This window comes from Podarcis pityusensis, assembly GCF_964106645.2.
Source record: "Podarcis pityusensis genome assembly, chromosome: 7".
Lineage (NCBI taxonomy): Eukaryota > Metazoa > Chordata > Lepidosauria > Squamata > Lacertidae > Podarcis > Podarcis pityusensis.
The window spans coordinates 18408748-18429814 of record NC_138031.1 but is presented as its reverse complement, the minus strand read 5'-3'; positions in this window follow the sequence as shown (position 1 = coordinate 18429814).

The following is a 21067-nucleotide window of genomic DNA, read 5'->3' as shown; positions in this document are numbered from 1 at the left end:
TGCCTCTAGAACAAGATATCAGAGGAGCCTGCTTTCAACCAATTCGGGATACGCACCCCTACCAAGAGATTTGCATGTTGTCTGCAGAAACTATGGTTCTGGTTCTCCAAAGACTGGATGAAATCCTCACTAGAATAGTTAACATTGAGAAACAATTGGATACTAGTTCCTCCCCTTTAAATGCCCAAGGGCTTAAAAGGATGATAAGAAATGACTCTGTTAACAACTCACCAACTCAAACTATGGATGAAGTGAGGTCCTGTCAAGTCTTGCAAACGAACCAGATAATGCTTGAGATTCACCGATACACTCATAGGTGGATGAACCGCAGACAAATTACTATGTCCTTGTCTCAGCTCCTGAATTACCATTACCGAAATGTAGATCTAGAAAATTTCCACTTCCTGCCTACCTTGAGAAACACCATGCGTCTATTTATGACCTTTAGGTCATCAACCCTCCCATCTCGACTCATGGTGATAAAGGATACCCTATGGTGGTTCCATTCTCTCCGCCCAGTGAGGGTATTTAAGGACGAAACTAGGAGGCAATTGGTCCCTTGCATAGAGTCAAAGCTAATGCGGATAAAGGAAACCAAGTTCAACACTAGAAATACTAATTGCCCGAAGGAAGAAAAGAACTTTGTAAGCCTAGAATTACAAGACCTGAAGAAGAGGCTAATGCGTATAAAGACTGAGATTTCTACCCAAAATATAAGGACACTAGAGCCTAGAGCACAATATCTAAAGACGTCCAACAGCTCTTTATCCAATAGAAAGACATCAGTGCAACTCCCTGTTCCCTTTTCAAACAACACCAAATTAGATGAGGAATTTGGCGCCTCCGACATTTCTATGGCAACAACACCTAAAGAACTCTATGTTGCTGACAATCTGGAGATATCCAACACCAAATCTACATCTGGACTTTTGCCTAATGTTCCAAAAACTTATCAGAATGATCAGCCTTCTCTACTGTATTCCTGACGAGACAGGATGGACAGATCTTCCGAATTCGAATCTGGCTCTTTGTTGGCCAGTGATCCACATTTTATAACACATACCTCATTAATACTTCCACAGCCACAGATAGAACCAACAATCCTCCAATTAACCCAGGAGGGAGAGGGGGATTGACAGTTAATGAAACACCATGGGACTGTCTCCCCCGCTTGGGGTGCAGTTGGTTGGGTTTTATCTTCTAGGGATACTTACCCTATCAGACTTCCACCTCTTTCCCATACCATTTTGACCCAGGAGTCCTGGCCCAAGGATGACTTGTTATTGAGGGGATGTTACCCATCTATTGGGGAAGCTAGTATAGGATCTGGGATTTCCACAACTGAAGGGCTAGGGAGGAATGGCGGTGGGGCTAGATATCTCTATCGGCTAAGGGTTTTGAGATGCAGTGATCCTCGAACCCCTTCCAATCTACGCCCCATCCCAAGGGATGAGGGTAGGGAGAGCAAGGATTACACACCTCCGTCACTGGTGCTGTGCAATGCCAGGTCCATAGGCAACAAAACCGCCACCATGCGTGACTTTTTTGTCTCGCAGGGGATTGACCCGGCTTGCGTGGCGGAGACCTGGGTACGGGAAGGCGAAGTAGTCTCCCTACATGAGATAACACCCCCAGGTTTCTCTGTCCTCCATCAATCGCAGACTGTGGGTCGGGGGGGAGGAGTAGCGTTGTTATTCCGGGAGGATTGCTCTTTCAGAGCTCTGCCATCACCGGCGATCTCCGGCATTGAATGTGTTGGTCTCGTGTGGGGCACCAAGGAGAGCTTGGCTGTCTGGCTGGTGTACCGACCACCCAGCACACCTGCAGCCACCCTGACAGACCTGCTGGAGGTGGTGGCGGGCTGGGCCTTGGAGTTCCCAAACCTACTGGTTTTGGGAAACTTCAACGTCCATGCCGATGCCGCTCCCTCCTCACAGGCTCTGGACCTAGTGACTTCCATGGCAACACTAGGGCTCTCCCAGTTTGTTTTGGGTCCCACTCATCAAGCAGGCCACACGCTGGATCTGATCTTTGGGGCTGGCATAGATGTGATCATGCTCCCCGCTGTGGAAGTGCCATGGTCTGATCACTACGCTCTGAAAGCCAAGATTGACTTCCCGCTCCTCCCCGGCTCGGGTGGCGAACCTATTTGGGCTCATCCGCGAAAACTGATGGATCCTGATAGATTCCGACCAGCCTTGCGGAACCCTGCTCCTCCTGGCGACTCATTAGATGACCTTCTTGAGGACTGGAATAACCGGCTCTTGGCAGCCATTGATGAGATCGCGCCTAAGCGCCCTCTGCGACCCCGTCGAAACCGGGCCCCTTGGTTTACTGAGGAGCTCCGGAAAATGAAGCGGGATCTCAGACGGCTAGAGCAAGTATGGCGGATGGACTCGTGACGGAGCCTCAAGAACATCTTATAGGATGCTTATGAAAGCCTATGAGATGGCTATGAAAGCTGCTAAGAAATCTTACTTTGCAGCTTCCATTGCATCCGCTAGCTCTCGCCCGGCACAACTTTTTAGAATAATTAGGTCAATAATGTCCTTAGGAGGACAACCAAATTTAAGCACAAATTTGACCCACAGCTGTGAGGCATTCGTGAGCTTTTTTGCGGAGAAAGTCCTGTTGCTCCGCCATGACCTCCCTGCCAATTTAGATACAGTGACTTTACTGGAGGCCCCTCGACTGACTTCAGGTCCAGTGTTGGACCATTTCGATCGGATACTCCCTACTGATGTGGATAGATTCCTCCAAGTTGGTAGGCCCACCATCTGCCTCCTTGATCCGTGCCCGTCTTGGCTGATTAGGGAGTGTCCAGATGTTGCGCGGACCACCCTGGTTGAAATTATCAATTTGTCCCTTGACACGGGGACATTCCCAGGGGAACTGAAGGAAGCAGTGGTGTGTCCACTCTTAAAGAAAACTTCATCAGATCCCTTAGACCTATCCAATTACCGCCCAGTTTCAAATCTTCCATACCTGGGTAAGGTAATTGAGAGAGCGGTTGCTGAACAGCTTGGTAGGTTTCTGGAGGAAACATCGGCATTAGATCCATTTCAGTCCGGTTTCCGTCCTGGTTTTGGGACGGAGACGGCTCTGGTTGCCCTAACAGATGATCTCCGTAGACAACTGGATCGAGGCGGGTCAGGACTGCTGATCCTTTCAGATTTGTCAGCAGCCTTTGACATGGTCGATCATGATCTTCTGGACCACCGCCTCACAGACGTGGGGATACAGGGCATAGCCCATAACTGGTTGTGCTCTTTTATCTCTGGTCGGGGACAGAGGGTGGCACTAGGGAGGGAAATGTTGTCGCGCCACTCCTTGGTGTGTGGAGTGCCGCAGGGCGCAATTCTCTCCCCGATGCTTTTTAACATCTTTATGCGCCCCCTTGCCCAGATTATCCGGAGCTTTGGGCTGGGCTGTCACCAATATGCTGATGACACTCAGCTCTATCTGCTGATGGATGGCCACACCGACTCGGCCCCGAACACACTGACCAGATGCTTGGAAGCTGTAGCTGGATGGTTTCGTGGGAGCCGATTGAAACTAAATCCTTCAAAGACAGAGGTCCTATGGCTAGGTCAGGATGGCATGGGGATGAGGGACCAACTCCCTTCTCTTGCAGGGGCCCAATTAGTGCCATTGCTTTCCGTTAAGAGTTTGGGTGTAATCCTTGACGCCTCCCTTTCCATGGAGGCGCAAGTTACAGCAACAGCCAAGGCAACATTTTTCCACCTTCGCCACATCAAGCAGTTGGTCCCTTACCTTTCTCGCCCCGACCTGGCCACAGTGATCCATGCGACGGTTATCTCCAGGCTTGACTACTGCAATTCGCTCTACGCAGGGCTGCCCTTGAAGCTGTCCCAGAAACTCCAGCGGGTACAGAATGCTGCAGCGAGGCTCCTCATGGGGTCTCTGCCATGGGAGCATATTCACCCAGTGCTTCTCAAGCTACACTGGCTCCCGGTGGAGTACAGGGTCAGATTTAAGGTGCTGCTTTTGACCTTTAAAGCCCTTCACGGCCTAGGACCCTCGTACCTATGGGACCGCCTCTCCTGGTATGCCCCACGGAGAGCCTCAAGGTCCATAAATAACAACACCCTAGTGGTCCCAGGCCCTAAGGAAGTTAGATTGGCTTCAACCAGAGCCAGGGCCTTTTCAACTCTGGCTCCGGCCTGGTGGAACGCTCTGCCTCATGAGACTAGGGCCCTACAGGGTCTGATTTCTTTCCGCAGGGCCTGTAAGACAGAGTTGTTCAGCCTGGCCTTTGGCTTGGAGCCAATTTGATTCCCTCCCTCCCTTTCTTTCTTCTTTTCCTTCTCCTCCTGCGATGAGGCTACATTTTAATATTTTAATGTTCCATTATTTTAATGTTGTATTTTATTTTTGTTTTTAAGTTGTAATCATTCATCTTGTTTTTATTATTGCTTGTAAGCCGCTCTGAGCCCGGCCTTGGCTGGGGAGGGCGGGGTATAAATAAAAAATTATTATTATTATTATTATTATTATTATTATTATTATGTAATTTTTTAGTTGGCCGTGCTAAAAACACACCTACTCTCGTCAAACGCCAATGGCTAACTGGCAGGCGGTGCAGTCGCAACTGTTGAACTCACACATGTATAGACACAGTTTAGTGATGTCGCAACATGAATAACATTTCTCGATATTGAAATATTGTTAATAATAATAATAATAATAATAATAATTTATTATTTGTACCCCGCCCATCTGGCTGGGTTTTCCCAGCCACTCTGGGCAGCTTCCACAAATACCAAAATTACACTAATATGTCATACATTAAAAACTTCCCTGAAGAGGGCTGCCTTAAGATGTCTTCTGAATGTCAGATAGTTGTTTATCTATCTGACATCTGGTGGGAGGGCATTCCACAGGGCGGGCGCCACTACCGAGAAGGTCCTCTGCCTGGTTCCCTGTAGCTTTGCTTCTCGCAATGAGGGAACCGCCAGAAGGCCCTCGGCGCTGGACCTCAGCGCCCGGGCAGAAAGATAGGGGTGGAGACGCTCCTTCAGGTATACTGGACTGAGGCCGTTTAGGGCTTTAAAGGTCAACACCAACACTTTGAATTGTGCTCAGAAACGTACTGGGAGCCAATGTAGGTCTTTCAAGACCGGTATTATGTGGTCTCGGCAGCTGTCCCCCGTCACCAGTCTAGCTGCCGCATTCTGGATTAGTTGTAGTTTCTGGGTCACCTCCAAAGGCAGCCCCACGTAGAGCGCACTGCAGTAGTCCAAGCGGGAGATAACAAGGGCATGCACCACTCTGGCGAGACAGTCCACGGGCAGGTAGGGTCTCAGCCTGCGTACTAGGTGGAGCTGGTAGACAGCTGCCCTGGATACAGAATTGACCTGCACCTCCATGGACAGCTGTGAGTCCAAAATGACTCCCAGGCTGTGCACCTGGTCCTTCAGGGGCACAGTCACCCCATTCAGGACCAGGGAGTCCTCCACACCTGTGCCCTGTGCACCAATGTGTCCCACTTTCCCCTATATACAACCAGAGTCTACAACATTAACACTCCAAGAGGTTCTGGCTTCTCACATAGCCACAGCAGCCTTGGACTTAAGCAGACCCCAACCAGTCCTCTCAAACGCTGCTCTCAGACTGTCTCTCCGATCCACTGCTTACTAACTCCGCTGCTTAACTCCTAACTGCAATCCTAAAACTCTGGCATTGTCTTTTAAACTACGGTAACTCAGTTGAGGGAGCTCACTGATTTGCAAATGAGATTTGCCCTTGATCGTTTGTCGTCCTAATCGCTCATTACCCCAAGGCGATTGGCTCGTGCAGAAGGCTACTCCCAGCTTAATTAGCTGTAGACACATGTTAATTCCAGAGGGTTAGAAGTGTCTAGTATACAGCTCAAATAGCACAGCTTTAGCACTCTAAGCCTTGGTAAATTCTAAGACTAGCTTGATCTGAACTCATAACAGTACAATCCTAACTTTCAGCTAATTATATTTGCTTCCATGAGTTCTCTCCGTTTCATATTTATATTTGTCTGGCTATTGACCTATGTTTATAGCATCACTTGGCCACAGAACATTCAAAGATCTACAAAGTATGGTAAGTTGCAGGTAGATGTGACAAGACAAGCTGATCTACCCAGCTTCAGCTGAAGTGGTATCCTACATTGGCCAATCAGTTGTTTGTGGCTGATTGTTTGTTCCTTTATATCTGGGACACAAGACCTGTTTATCCTGGCTCAGTGACTCAGGAGAGATCCATACATGCAGATCTGAAAACAGAACATTTGCATTTTCTACATGTCATTTATCAAGTATCCAAACTTGTTAAAGATTACCAGGTTGTGTCTTTCATATATTTTTTTCCTTTTAAATTTAATATAAGAAGTGTCATTCTGACAGCAAATTATAGCCCTTGTAGTTTCCACTAGTACATAATGAACAGATTTCAAATCTGACGTACTTGACAGAATAGCTTTGCACAGTATGTCCTTGTTTGCTGTAACTTGTTATAATTGTTTACATCTTTTGTGAGCGACGTTCAGCTGGAGATAATCACTAATACTGCATATTGCTTTTTAAGTGTCAGATATTAACATGTTAATCTTTACAGTCTCCAGAGGTTTGGGGAATGGTTTAAACAAAGAAATGAAATTGGCACTATTAATAATCTAAAGCACAAACATTTGAAAGAGAGTAAAAAAAGATGTGTACAATATGCCTGTTAGAGCATCCTCCCTAACATGCAGGTCCATTTTTTAAACCCAGGAAGCGGGACAGGAATTGTACTTGAACTTTGGCAACACTGTGCCCATTTAATCATAGCAGATGGGCACAAGATGTTGGACATAATATTATGATGGCTGACTGGGAACAGTTATGGGCCACTGGTATGAAGTTTACAGCATGCAATGCCTTAAAAGAGAATTTAATGAAAATGATTTATAGGTGGTACATAACACCAGTCAAGCTTGCAAAAATCTATCATTTGCCCGATAATAAATGTTGGAAATGTAATGAAACTGAAGGTACATTCTTTCACCTTTGGTGGACATGCCCAAAGATTAAGGCATTCTGGGAGATGATCTATAACGAAATGAAAAAGGTATATAAATATACCTTCCTGAAGAAACCAGACGCCTTTCTCCTGGGCATGGTCGGCCAATTGGTGCCAAAGAAAGATAGAACTTTCTTTATGTACGCTACAACAGCAGCAAGAATACGCATTGCGAAATATTGGAAGACACAAGATCTACCTACCAGGGAAGAATGGCAGATGAAGTTGATGGACTATATGGAACTGGCGGAAATGACTGGCAGAATTCGAGACCAGGGAGAAGAGTCGGTGGAAGAAGATTGGAAAAAATTTAAAGTATACCTACAGAAACATTGTAAAATTAATGAGTGTTAGAAGGATGCGGGAATGAAGTTACATGGTTTTAGTAGAAATGCAACAAAGAATTAAGTAAAAGTTGATTGATATTGGGTTAAATTGAAAAAAATTAAGGTTAGACTGTTAAAACTATAGAACCAAAATTGAGAAAGATGGGAAGAACTTGCTGAAATAGTGAATTGAACTAGAATACAAAAAAAGGGAGGTGTGAGGAGGTCGATGAAACAAGTTAAGGAAAGGTAAAGACATGGAATATTGGATGTGTTTTTAGGGGGTTTTTTGTCTGTTTTTTTTTTTTTTTGCTGTATTGTATGGTTTTTATATGTTTTCTATGTTTTGTTATTGTTTTTTTCTACTTTATTGTTATTTCTTTTTTCTTCTTTCTTCTGTAATTTTTAAACTTTTAATAAATATCATTTAAAAAAAACAAAAACCTTTGGCAACACTGAGTAATAGCAAAATAAGATAGGGCCGCCATATTTCAATAGGAACATCTGCAATGAAAGGGGAAAATGTGATAACAGAGGTGGAGTCTAAGGTTGCCATATTTCAAAAAAGGAAAACTCTGACACAAAAGTTGTTGAGCTTTTTAATTGAAGTTGTTTTTGTTTGTTTTAGCTTCTGCAGTTTCTGAGCTATTTTTAAGGAAATTCAGCAAAATCTACACTTCCGACATGGGTTGCCATGCATCCGGATTTTCCAGGACATTTCAGCAATTTCTGCCCAGACACTGTTAATGGAGGCAGAACCCCGGCAATGTCCAGGAAATTCCTGGCCTATAGCAACCCTAAAATAAGAGACCTGCTGGATTAGGCCAAAGGCTCATGTATTCCAACATCCTGTTCTCATAGTGGCCAAGCAGATGCCAAGCAGATGGCTGTAGGAAACCCACAAGCAGGACCTGAGTGCAAAAGTACTCTCCCCACCTATGATTTCCAGCAACTGTTGCAGGGAAGTATCAGGGAAGAAGAAGTGGTTGACTGGCTGGAACCCTGGCTGCACTCCTGCCAAGAGGGTGAGGATGTTGTTGTTGTTTAGTCGTTTAGTCGTGTCCGACTCTTCGTGACCCCATGGACCAGAGCACACCAGGCACTTCTGTCTTCCACTGCCTCCCGCAGTTTGGTCAAACTCATGCTGGTAGCTTCGAGAACACTATCCAACCATCTCACCCTCTGTCGTCCCCTTCTCCTTGTGCCCTCCATCTTTCCCAACATCAGGGTCTTTTCCAGGGAGTCTTCTCTTCTCATGAGGTGGCCAAAGTACTGGAGCCTCAGCTTCACGATCTGTCCTTCCAGTGAGCACTTAGGGCTGATTTCCTTAAGAATGGATAGGTTTGATCTTCTTGCAGTCCATGGGACTCTCAAGAGTGTCTCCTCCAGCACCATAATTCAAAAGCATCAATTCTTCGGCGATCAGCCTTCTTTATGGTCCAGCACTCACTTCCATACATCACTACTGGGAAAACCATGGCTTTTACTATACGGACCTTTGTTGGCAAGGTGATGTCTCTACTTTTTAAGGGTGAGGATACACATGGTCATTTGCCTATCAGTTTGGGAGTCAAAATGAGGCCACTGAAAAAGAGCATAGTGGTTTCTAAATATCTGGGGTACTCCTTATATAAACACAGTAGAAGTACGTAAGACTGTATAACTTAAAAGAAAAATAAAGCTTCAATAAACTTAAATAAAACTTGAAAAGCTCACAGACAGTGATCTGAGAGCTCCCAGGATATTTGGAATAGGGAAATTGCCTCCTGAAGCCTTTAACAGTGTATTAAAAGGGGAGGGAGGGTTGGATTTGGGAAATATTCAACATGAAGTTGATCTTCCTGGTCAGTATGGGAATGTTTCTGGAGGAAGAAAAAGCAAAAGGACACATCCTGCATTCTCCCCTCCTTTACCCACGCAATTTAGCTGTAGGATGCTCACAGGGGTGCCAACTTGAATAAAATATTGTGGGGGCTCATGTAAGCTCCGCCCCACATAATCGATCACATGGTGTACTGCACACCCACCATTTGAATGGGAATGTCCATCTACTTTGTAGGGGCCCAGCCCCTCAAATATTTTATTGTGGGGGCCAGAGCCCACACAGCCACTAGGAGTTTGCTCCTATGGATGCTCAGGTTTGGGGCGGCATCCAGCCATGTAGTGATATTTCTGGAAGAATAGAATATAAATTTATATCCCCCCCCCCTTCTACAGGCAGCAGATGAGGTGCAGCCCCAGGATGGTTCAGAAACCCTTCCCCAATGAGGTCTGAACAGGACTACAAAGCCAGGGTGTCTGGACTCTGGACAGGAGTACTTTTTAGCAGAAGTGGAGACACACTGCAGCTTTTTGTCGCAGTTCCCACAGGTTACAGTTAAGTACTGGAAGTATAACTGATACCGAGGGCTGTAACCCATACAAATATGTTTGAAATGGTTTGCCAGGTCTTTTGTCCTGAGAGGTCATAAAAAAGAAGGGGGGAAAAACACTCCAGTGATTATAAAGAGCCTTCACTTTAAGGATTTTGTTACTGGGCTCCCAGTATGTACAAAGTCTATACCTACAAGAACAGCACATTAAGATATCATTTATCAGCATGACACTGGCTATCTACCCATTTTATCTCTCTTAGAAAATAACTCGTTCCTCTTGCCCAAAGGCCTCTCCAGCCTCTTAGAAGCATGAAAGATAGTTATTGATGCCTCTTGTATTAGCCGGATCTAATAATGCCCCGTTTGAAAGCCATTCCTTTTATTTGCACTGTGCTTTAGAGATTTTTCAGCTGGGCTGATAAGGTATCTGGGCATCTTATCGGAGGAATCATGTTTCTGACAAAACATTCATGTTCCGAGGATTATTAATTATACATGCATGTTGAGGAATCAAAATGTCATTTCCCTCGTTCCTTTCTTTGGGGTTAATTTAAGTACCAGGCCTTTCGCAACAATTAGAGGCTGTAAATTTTATGGATTGAAGGGTCACTCAGAAATGAGTACACCTGGGTGTTTTGTGGCGTGAAAAGGAGCTTGTTTTTCCTCTGCCCCCTCCAGACTCACTCATTCCTTGTCCCTCCCTCCCATTAACATAAAACGAGACTGCTCTCTCAGACCAGTGTGGTGTAGTGGTTAAGAGCGGTAGTCTCGTAATCTGGGGAACCGGGTTCGCGTCTCCGCTCCTCCACATGCAGCTGCTGGGTGACATTGGGCTAGTCACACTTCTTTGAATTCTCTCAGCCCCACTCACCTCACAGAGTGTTTGTTGTGGGGGAGGAAGGGAAAGAAGAATGTTAGCCGCTTTGAGACTCCTTAAAGGGAGTGAAAGGCGGGATATCAAATCCAAACTCTTCTCTTCTTCTTCTTCAATGGCCTATCTGGTCTGGCATCCTGTTCCCACAGCGGCCAATTTGATACCTGTGGGAAAACTGCAAGTGGGATCAGAGCGCAAGAGCACTCTCCCCGCCTGTGGTTTCCAGAGAGTTATATACAGAAGCATTGCTGCGTCCCTTCTTCAACTCTCTGGTAGTTAGAAAGACAAAAGGCCAAAGCTGCAAGTTGAGTTAGGTGAGCTAGAAGCTAGAAGAAGCAGACTCAAGCCTGTGAGGGAGAGCCAGGCCTGATTTCTCCTTGAATCCAAGGCTTTGGGACAAACAAGACCCTATTAGCTGTAGTAGTAGTACCTTAGTGGATAGAAGTTGCTTGCTGGGAGGTAAAAGAGGTGAGGCCACAGGGAGGCCACTGTGATGCAAACATACCAACAGAGCCAATCTGGCATTTGCACCACAGCAACCGCCTTGTCGTGTCTCTCCTTCCTCCTGGCAAGTATCATTGACCTGCCTGCTGGGAAGTTAGCTTAGTGGCTCTGTCCCACCCAAAGCACAGCTCCAATGGCAGACCTACATTTTGGGGGGCCCGAAGATTGAACTGTCATGGGGGCCCAGCAACAAGCTCTGGGTAACCACTGTTATCTTCTTCAACGGGGTTTTTCCATGACAGATCACCACACCTTTACAACATCTGTGCTACTGACTGTCAAACTTTGGGATTGTTAGACTATACCCAACAAAAAATTAATCAAGTTGAGTCGTGCCACTAAAACTGGGTCTACTAGACCCAACGTTTTTGAGCAATGTGGACTGAAGTTGATTCGGGGGCCCCTCTGGAATTAGGGCCCCTGAAGCTTAAGCTTCTTTAGTTTCATAGGATATCTGCCCCTGGGTAGCTCCACCCCACCAAATGGGCCGCTGTTCAGGTAGTTTAGGTTTGTGGGATGTCCACGTAAGGGCATCTTAGCAACAGCTTTTGAAACCACCCACTCCAGGGACAAAATCTTTGCTTAGGGAAGCCTGTGATAAATCTGCTGCCTCATTGTCTCTGGTTACATACGATACACAGGTGTGCTTGGGATGCTTCAGAATAGGACAAGAGGCATGAGTCATTAATGCCAACATCTCAGAAGGGGTTTTAGAATTAAGGTAATGTTGCAGACATAATTTGTAATAGCTTTCAGCAAATTGCACTAATTTAGCCAGTCTGAATATTAATGTAATATTAATATTTGCTGACAGAATTAATTTACTCATCATAATCATATTGCTTAAATCTCTTTCTAGTGCTGGTTTTTTTTTTTGTTGTTTTTTTTTGGCTCCCCCAACTTTTGATTCCTATAATCAGGATGATGTGTTACTCTTTGTGAAGTAAGAGGAAGGACCACAAGCACATGCTTGTCATATAGAAAGACTCGGTTTTCCCATCATCACCAGTTAAAAGGATAAGGCTGAGCTGCAGTTACAAGGCATTGCTATTATATATAGATGCATATACATACAAACAGATGTCTGTTAGAACAATTTGATTATTTTATAAAGTTGCATTTGTTGTAGCATATAAGCCACTACAGTTAAAAGTGTGTGAGAGAGAAATCTCTTAAATGAATAAATCAATCAAGAAATTATGCCAATTTCACGGGGCGTTGAGTTGGTCTAGGAATTGTACAGCCTAAAATTATACTAATTTAGAACATTCAATGACCATTACTGGGTTGTCATCAGCATCTTCAGTCACAACAGCAAGAGCACCGTGGTGCAGCATTGATTTCATTAAAATCTCCTTTTTCACGGCAGAAATCTTCTCTAATCATTGTTATTGCTCAGCTCTATAAATCTAAAGCTGCCTCCTGCAGTTCAACAAAACATTATCCACTTGTATCATATGTTCAGCTAGTTGCTGGTTAACATCTCTTGCCATTTCTTTGATTCTTTACCTTCCGTCATCATTAGGAGGAACTGCTTTCAGCTCTTTTCCTCCTCCCCCCCTCTCTTTGTACACGATTCCCCAAACAATTCTACTCACATGTCCATAGCCATAGGCAAAAACAATCCTTTGCAGCTAGATGAGGCTTTTTAGCAATCTGTAACAGGTTGTGGAATGAGGCTTAGAAAGCTTTGAGTGCTTATTCCTTGACAATAAACTCATATGACAAAAAGAGGAAAAAAATTCTATCTTCATTTAATGAGCCTCCTTTTTTCCGTTAAATAAAATAAGATTTAACATTCAGGGCCTTTGTTCATTCAATGCAACCCATTAGCAAAATTGCTCTCTTTGCTATAGCTTTAGTGCAGTACAGGAAAACTGTACAAGACAGGAATTTAGCAGTCGACTAAACTGTCACAGTGAGCTTTCACTTGCCTTACACAGTGTTCTGGCTGCCAATCTAGTCAGTGAGTGACACTGTATCTTGCTACCTTCGTTTATGAGACAGGAAAGGCAAAGAGTTACAGTGTGATTCTTACACCCAGATATGTTATCTGGGAGAGATTAAGATGAGGGTTAGCTTTCCTCATCCCACCTGAGCCAGCCTTAAACTAGTATAGACAATTCGGTTCACATTCACACCAAACATTTAAGGCATTATGACGCAAACAGCTTCCACCAAAGAATACTGGGAACTGTGGTTTGTTAAGGGTTCAGAGAGTTGTTAAGACACCCCTATTTCCCTCAGAGAGCTACAGTTGCCAGTGTTCCCTGCAAAGGCGGCATACAGTGGTAACTCGGGTTACAGACGTTTCAGGTTACAGACTCCGCTAACTCAGAAATATTGCCTCAGGTTAAGAACTTTGCTTCAGCAGAAATCGCGTGGCAGTGCCGCAGCAGCAGCAGGAGATCCCATTAGCTAAAGTGGTACCTCAGGTTAAGAACAGTTTTGGGTTAAGAACGGACCTCCAGAACGAATTAAGTTCTTAACCCGAGGTACCACTGTATTACTAAACCCCTCTGCAAATTGTAGCTCTGTGAGAGGAGGAGAGGTTTCTTAACAACTCTAAGCACTCTTAAAAATTGACAGCTCCCGGAATTCTTTGGGGGAACCCATGACTTAAATGTATGGTGTGAAGATGGCCTTATGCTATCATATAGACTTAGCATTGGCTGAAGCAGAGTATGTTAAACTAGCAGAAGTTACAGTGGTGTGGGGAGGTGCAGAGAAGCAGAGTTCTACTGGATCCTAAATCTCCTCCATCCGCTGATACCACCCGCAACATATATCTTACACTACAAAAAATGCAGGTGTAACTGAATTCACCCCACACAAATTAAAGGGCAGAAAATGAAGGCTTGAGGGGCCGAACCTAACCCCAGCTGCTCAATGGTGGAGCCATATGGAGTGGTAGGTCACCACTGTTATCTCCAGTGCTGTCACATACAATAGGTGGAATGGAAGATGGATGGGACCCGGGGTAGCCTGGAGCTGGCAGGGATAAATGGTTCTGTAAAACTAGGGTGTGATTTGTCAGCCCAGCACCAAGATGATCCCAAATTCTTACTTCTGAGTTGTTGTGATTGTGATTATGGTTATGATGATGATTACTGAACATGAAGACCGCAAACCAATTATTTCTTTACTAACTGTAACCCACCCACCCCCCAAAAAAGGTTTACTGTATGTTATTGGGAATCTGTGCCACTACTGTCTTTAAAATGTTGATTTAAACAGGTATGAACTCTAGCATTATTAACGCCCCCCCCCCCCGCCACTAATGTATTATAGGAGAAGAAACAAGATCAGATACATTTGTGGAAAACTGGGTGTTATTCACAATGCATTGGAATAGGAAAACCAGAGTTAATGTAAACCACCCATGTGTTATTTTCACTCATATATGACACACCGCTTATGTTTATCCACATTATAAATCGTGTTATAGTATTGTACGCATTTTAAAATAAATAAATAAGCTGTCCTTGTTTTCTCCTGATGACTCTTGCTTTCCCCCAAACTGCACCCAATGGAATGCTATTGTCTCCAACAGCAGGTCACTCACAAGCTTAATTATGATGCAAGGAAGTGTTTTGGGTGGGCAAAGGCATGACTGGGGTAAGGACAGTTGAGTCTTTCTTTCTTTCTCACCCTCCCCCACAACAATTGGGCTTGGAGGACCCCTTAGAATCATAGAATCATAGAACCATAGAGTTGGAAGAGACCACAAGGGCTATCAAGTCCAACCCCCTGCCAAGCAGGAAACACCTTCAGAGCACTCCTGACATATGGTTGTCAAGCCTCTGCTTAAAGACCTCCAAAGAAGGAGACTCCACCACACTCCTTGGCAGCAAATTCCACTGTCGAACAGCTCTTACTGTCAGGAAGTTCTTCCTAATGTTTAGGTGGAATCTTCTTTCTTGTAGTTTGGATCCATTGCTCCGTGTCCGCTTCTCTGGAGCAGCAGAAAACCACCTTTCTCCCTCCTCTATGTGACATCCTTTTATATATTTGAACATGGCTATCATATCACCCCTTAACCTCCTCTTCTCCAGGCTAAACATGTCCAGCTCCCTTAGCCGTTCCTCATAAGGCATCGTTTCCAGGCCTTTGACCATTTTGGTTGCCCTCCTCTGGACACGTTCCAGTTTGTCAGTGTCCTTCTTGAACTGTGGTGCCCAGAACTGGACACAGTACTCCAGGTGAGGTCCTTGATGGACCTTGGAGGCTACACTAGATGCCTTTTTTCCAAGCCTTATTGGAAGAGTGGGATGAGGAGGGGATTCTGCCCCTGAGGAGGAGGTCCCATGAGCTGTATCTATTCTGCAATTTCTGAAATTTCCCATCCCTGATCAAAAAGTGAAGTTTTGATGCCAGGCTGCAACCTATTCATCAGTTGAGGCAGATGGTCAATCAGCTGAGGATGTTGAATTGATGGGAAGCGCTAGGTCATCACAAAGAAAGAGAAAAAATATCACACTGGTGTTGGAGCATTATTTAAAATTAAACTGTGAGGAACCCAAGTTTGAAAAGCTTCCCAAAATATTTATGTCCTTAATTCCATCTGACTTGGCATTTTTTAAAAAAATAAAAATCCAATAACTTTCATATAGGTATGGAACCTTCCTGTCTCTACTTCAGTTGCTTTCTTCCATTCAATTTTCTCTTTTCTGTGATCTCCCAGTAACCTCCTCCCACTCTCTCCTCCAAGTCTATTATTACATCCCCCACTGCCACCAGAACAGCATTTTTCAGCCCAAACAGCTGAATCTCTTTCTCTTGCCCGCCTCCAGAAAATTTAAATTTCATGCACAGTGCCCATAAAGTAAGGGTATACTCAGTACCCTGTACCGAGATGAACTCTGAGATTCTTTTATGATCATTGGAAACAAGAAGCCTGACTTTTGAAATGGAAGCCTGAGTATATCAGGGGGAAATTATCCTGTGGCTCTTTTTTTCACGAGAAAGCTAAGTTCTTCACCAGAAAAGTATTTTCCCCACCCTTCCACACAATGATTTCAGGCAGAAGAGACAGAGCAGATGAGTAAGGTCTGACTCATAACTATTGATGCAGGTGGGCATCTATGTTTGTTGAGGATAGGGGTGGAGGACCTTGGCCCCAGGCCTGGAACTTCTCCTCAAGCCACACCTCACACTGACCCCTACTCTTCATCCCAACTATTTTGGCCAGGTTGGAATGTGTCATTGAACTCTGATAATGTCTTTTGCTTGCCTGGATGGAGGCTAGTGAGGAGTGTGGGAAAGTGTGTCAAAGCTAGTCTATTGTACAAATGAAAAAAAATTCTTTTTCTCCTCTGTTCACTGATGCTGCCTACCACCAGCATGTTGCCCTCAGAAGGTTGCACAGAATGGACTGATAAAGGCTGCTCACCTCTAGTTTAAAAATGGATCACTGATAACATAGGGGTTTTTTTGTTTTTTTGTTTTTAAAAGGAGAATAACATTCTCTATATTGCTGTAATTTGCATTTAGTATAGAGTCCTATTGGATGATGTCATTTTCTTGTTGCTAATATCTGATTCTAAACTAAGCTGGTCAAAAAAATCAAGGACGTACCATAGTTCAAGTCTTGGTTCTGTACCAGGCTATTTGGGTTAAGTGTTAATTCACTAAAAGGTAGTGAAGGCGTTCAGGACCACAGAACTCTAAATTTCTCAAGCAGACTCAGTGAAGTCACATCCTCTTTTTCCTGAAAAGGAAAAAGTAAGCCTTGTTTCCTGTTTTGTCTCTCTCTGTTCTTCAATCTGCAAGCAAGGAGGCAGACACGCCTTTACATAGCTCCCTGCCTCAGGCATGTGTCAGAGGCTGTCCTTGCTGTATTCTTCAACTAAGAACATTTTCCTGCATTTTATTGATGCTGCTAAGGACCATGCACCACTGTAAGTAAAGTATATTTTAAACTTACTTTGCAGTCTGTGGTCTGTTTCATTGCATGGGGATTGAAATGTGGAGCCAGCTGCTTCAAGAAAGGGAGGGCAGGAGATGGGACATGACATGATTCCTTAGTAAGTCTAGGTCTACAGTCTAACTAGCTAACATTTTAAACAATTAAAGGGACAAATGCATTTGCTTTTGAAAGAGGAGGGGTTGCTAAATGGCATGTGCAACAGAGGTAAAACATTAAACTGGAATCTCAGTGTTAAATGATGCACACTTCTCAGACAGGATGCTACTCTTTGTATAATGACTAGTACATGGACATTTTAGAGGTAGGAAAATAGAAACCTGCCATATACTGAGCAAGAACATAGGTCCATCAAGTTCAATATTACCTACACTGGCTGGCAGCAGCTCTCCTGGAGTCTCTCCCAGCTGTACCTGGAGATGAGGGAATATATTATTAATAGGGTTTGAATCTGGGACCTTCTGCATGGAAAGCAGATGCTCTACCAGTGAGCTACACCTTCCTAGTGGCATTGAATCCAGTTAGAGGAAAGAGGATTCCTGGTGAATTCAATCTTTGGAAATTTCGGAATGAATTGATCAGAACTTAGTTATATACTGTCTTTCACACTTCCTGTTCTTGACTTTCAAAAATGAATCAAAATGTGCACTTTGAAAGGAAATGCATTTAGAATGCATATTTTCTGAGTGAAGTTAATTAAACACACACACATTTAAATATAAATGTAAATACAAAAAATATATATAAATTAACATGAAGCTCACAGACCAATGCAGAACTACTTTGGACTAGATTTATGTATGAATGTGTGTGAAGGTGGCATAGACTGGAAATAGACTGATTCATCCATCTTGATTTAAGACTTAAAATAAATGTTATCACCAGTGTTTTTCAAGCTAAATGCACTTTGCTGTTGATTCTCAATGCTTCTGCTACACACACAAGCTGTCGTGACGTCTTGCAAACAAACGTGGCAGAAACAGCAATAAGCTGCAGGAACACTTAATTGTCGAGAGTTAACTCTAGGGAACCTTTCTAAGCTTGTTCTTATTGCCTAATCTGCCAAGAGTTATCTTTGATATGAAAAAAATGGGATTTTCTTGAGAAAGTTATCCTGTCTTCATTTTTCACTTTATTATAAAGGGATTGTACCCAGGTATGTCAACAGTGATACCGCTTAAAGGCAAACACACACATACACATACAACATATGCCACAAACCACAAACCCCACATCAAAGCTCTTATGAATCCAGAAATCATAACTGAGGATTAATGAGTCCTTGGTGTTCCAATTATGTAAATATTCCGCCTGCATTACACGGGCCCTAGAGGTGTGCAAATAAACCCTGGGAGATTTGACAACTCCTGTTGATGTATACTTTACTCCTTAAAACTGCTGTTCCTACAGATATTTCACATATCCTCTCCACGTCCACCTTTTATATTGCTTTCGGTGAAAGACTACAGAGGATAGCAAATATTTTAAGAAAAGCAGAACTCTCCATGAAGGTAAACAACACACCAGCCCAAGATATTTTTCTGGATATGGTGGAGCAGCAAATGCCATCTCCCCACCTCCCAAAAAAGCAAAGGGGCGCCCAAAGCCAATGAACTTATATTTGGCATATCTAATAGTACTTTCTACATTTATTATTATTATTATTATTATTATTATTATTATTATTATTATTTCTGACTGGGTTGCCCCAGCCTCTCTGAGTGTCTCCCAACAAAATATTAAGAACACAGTAAAAACATCAACCATTAAAAACTTCCCCAAACAGGGCTGCCTTGAGATGCCTTCTAAAAGTCTAATAGTTGTTTATCTGTTTGACATCTTATTCCATCCCAAATGATTTTTATTTACTAGCCAAGCCAGAGTCTGCCTTATTAGGTGATTAACAGCTCAACCAAACCCAGGACAAGTTAGTTTGGAATAGGCAGATCTCAGGCTGTTCAAGCTCAGCCAGCAAAACTTCCTCAACTTGCCTGAGCCGAGCCTATGCGGGCTCCACCACTTCTCCACCAACTTAACCTGGTAGAACCTACACCAGCATAAGTCACCCCCCAAAGGAGCATGATGGGGCAAGGCAGAAAAATGAGAGACTTGCACCTATTCAAAACTTCTTTCAGCTCAGTCCTGTGACCTGGCAACCTGGCAAAAGTTGCACTGGCAAACGGAGTGGTGTAAGTTAAAGTCTATTTTGAATGTTTGTTTTCCTTTTCTCGGGCTTGAGCCAGCTCAAACGGCACTACAGCAGTACCTCGGTTTACGAACAGTCCTGTTTACAAACTATTCAGTTTACAAACTGCAAAACTGGAAGTAGTGTTCTGGTTTGCGAACTTTACCTCGGTCTACAAACGTAAGCCGAACGGTGGAAGGGCACTGGCGGTGGGAGGCCTCATTAGGGAAAGTGTGCCTAAGTTTAAGAATGGATTTGGTTTAAGAACCAAGGTACCACTGTAGTCCTGTGCCAGAACAGAGTTTGGAACACAGGTAGCTTAATTTAAATTCCTTTAGCATCCTTTACTTAGGGTTACTTAAGTGAACCCAATTCTGATAATATTTGAGCACTGCCCACGCTCTTTGTGGCTTTTGAGAACTGGAATCCAATAACATCTGGGGAGTCACAGGATCCCTAACATAAAATCTGACACACAGATGTTCTGTTCAATGTAGTCTGTTGTAATCCACTTTGGTGAATAAATTCCATGAAATGTAATGAAGCATTATTGCTTTAAGGATTTCATTTTGTTAAACAATAACATTGTAGTTGTTTCTTTAAGGATAATTAAATGTGAATTAATTTTCTTGTTTGTGTAAACTAATTAACAAGATTGTTGATTAGCTGATTAATCAACAAAGTCAAGTTTGGGGAGATAGTAATTGTTGCAATAACTCATATAAGAATTATAGGTCACTTTTCTACATTCTGAAATGAATGAAGGCATTTTAGAAATGATGGAATTTTAATTAACTAAGCAGTGGAAGATGTGGAACAGTTTCCATTAAGTTTGAGAGGGAGCACGAGGTGCTTATGAGGATTTTGTAAATGAAATGGGCACATTTATTTTTAGTTTTGCAAAATCACAACTCTGAATTTTGATACAAAGATTGCTCAAAATGATTGCACCTAGCTGAGGACATCATAGTTTCCCCTCCCCAGGAAACACACACACCCAGGGATGCTGCAAAGCACAAACCACTAGAGAAATAATATCTAGAATGAAAAAAATGACGCTTGTATCTCTTGATCATTTCAGAAGTAAGGTAAGTGCCACAAACACCCCCATCAATGTAAATTCCTGCTATTTTTTCTGTCCCCGCTGATTATTTTCTTTCCTAATTAATGTCATAATGTCTTTCCTAATTAATTGACAGAGAATGGTCAAAAATGTGGTACAAATGTTCAATATAGCACTAATCACAAACTGATGCCTCCCTCATACAGGTGTTCATCATAAAAAGGTATATTTATTTTGCTTCAGAACACTTTTTACTCATATTCAAATGTTTGTGCATTTAAACAATCATCTAAAACTCATATGATATATTATGCTATCTTTAATTGTGGGACAGCTCTAAAACAGAACATAAGTAGATTCCATAATATAAATATTACAAATATCATCCAAGTGTAGTGGTAGGTAACTGAATGCCTGGAGGTCAAATCGGGCTCGAGAGGTTTCCCAAGTGCCTGGTAGCATATCCTCTTATCCCAAGGATTCCCCTTTCTTCCATGTTTTCTTCTGAGATGAGTTCCAAGTAAAATGCAGTCTCTGTAACTCCTGAATTCAGTGAGTAGACGTAGAGCATGAGACTCTGAATCTCAGGGTCATGGGTTTGAGCCCCACATTGGGGGAAAGATTCCTGCATTGAGGGATTGGACACGATGGTTCTTGTGGTTCCTTCAAACTCTACAGTTCTTTGATTCTATAACTAACTCTGTTCCATGCAAACAGCAAAAGAGGTTCTGGCAGGATGCTTCTCTTGCTGTGGAGCTTAG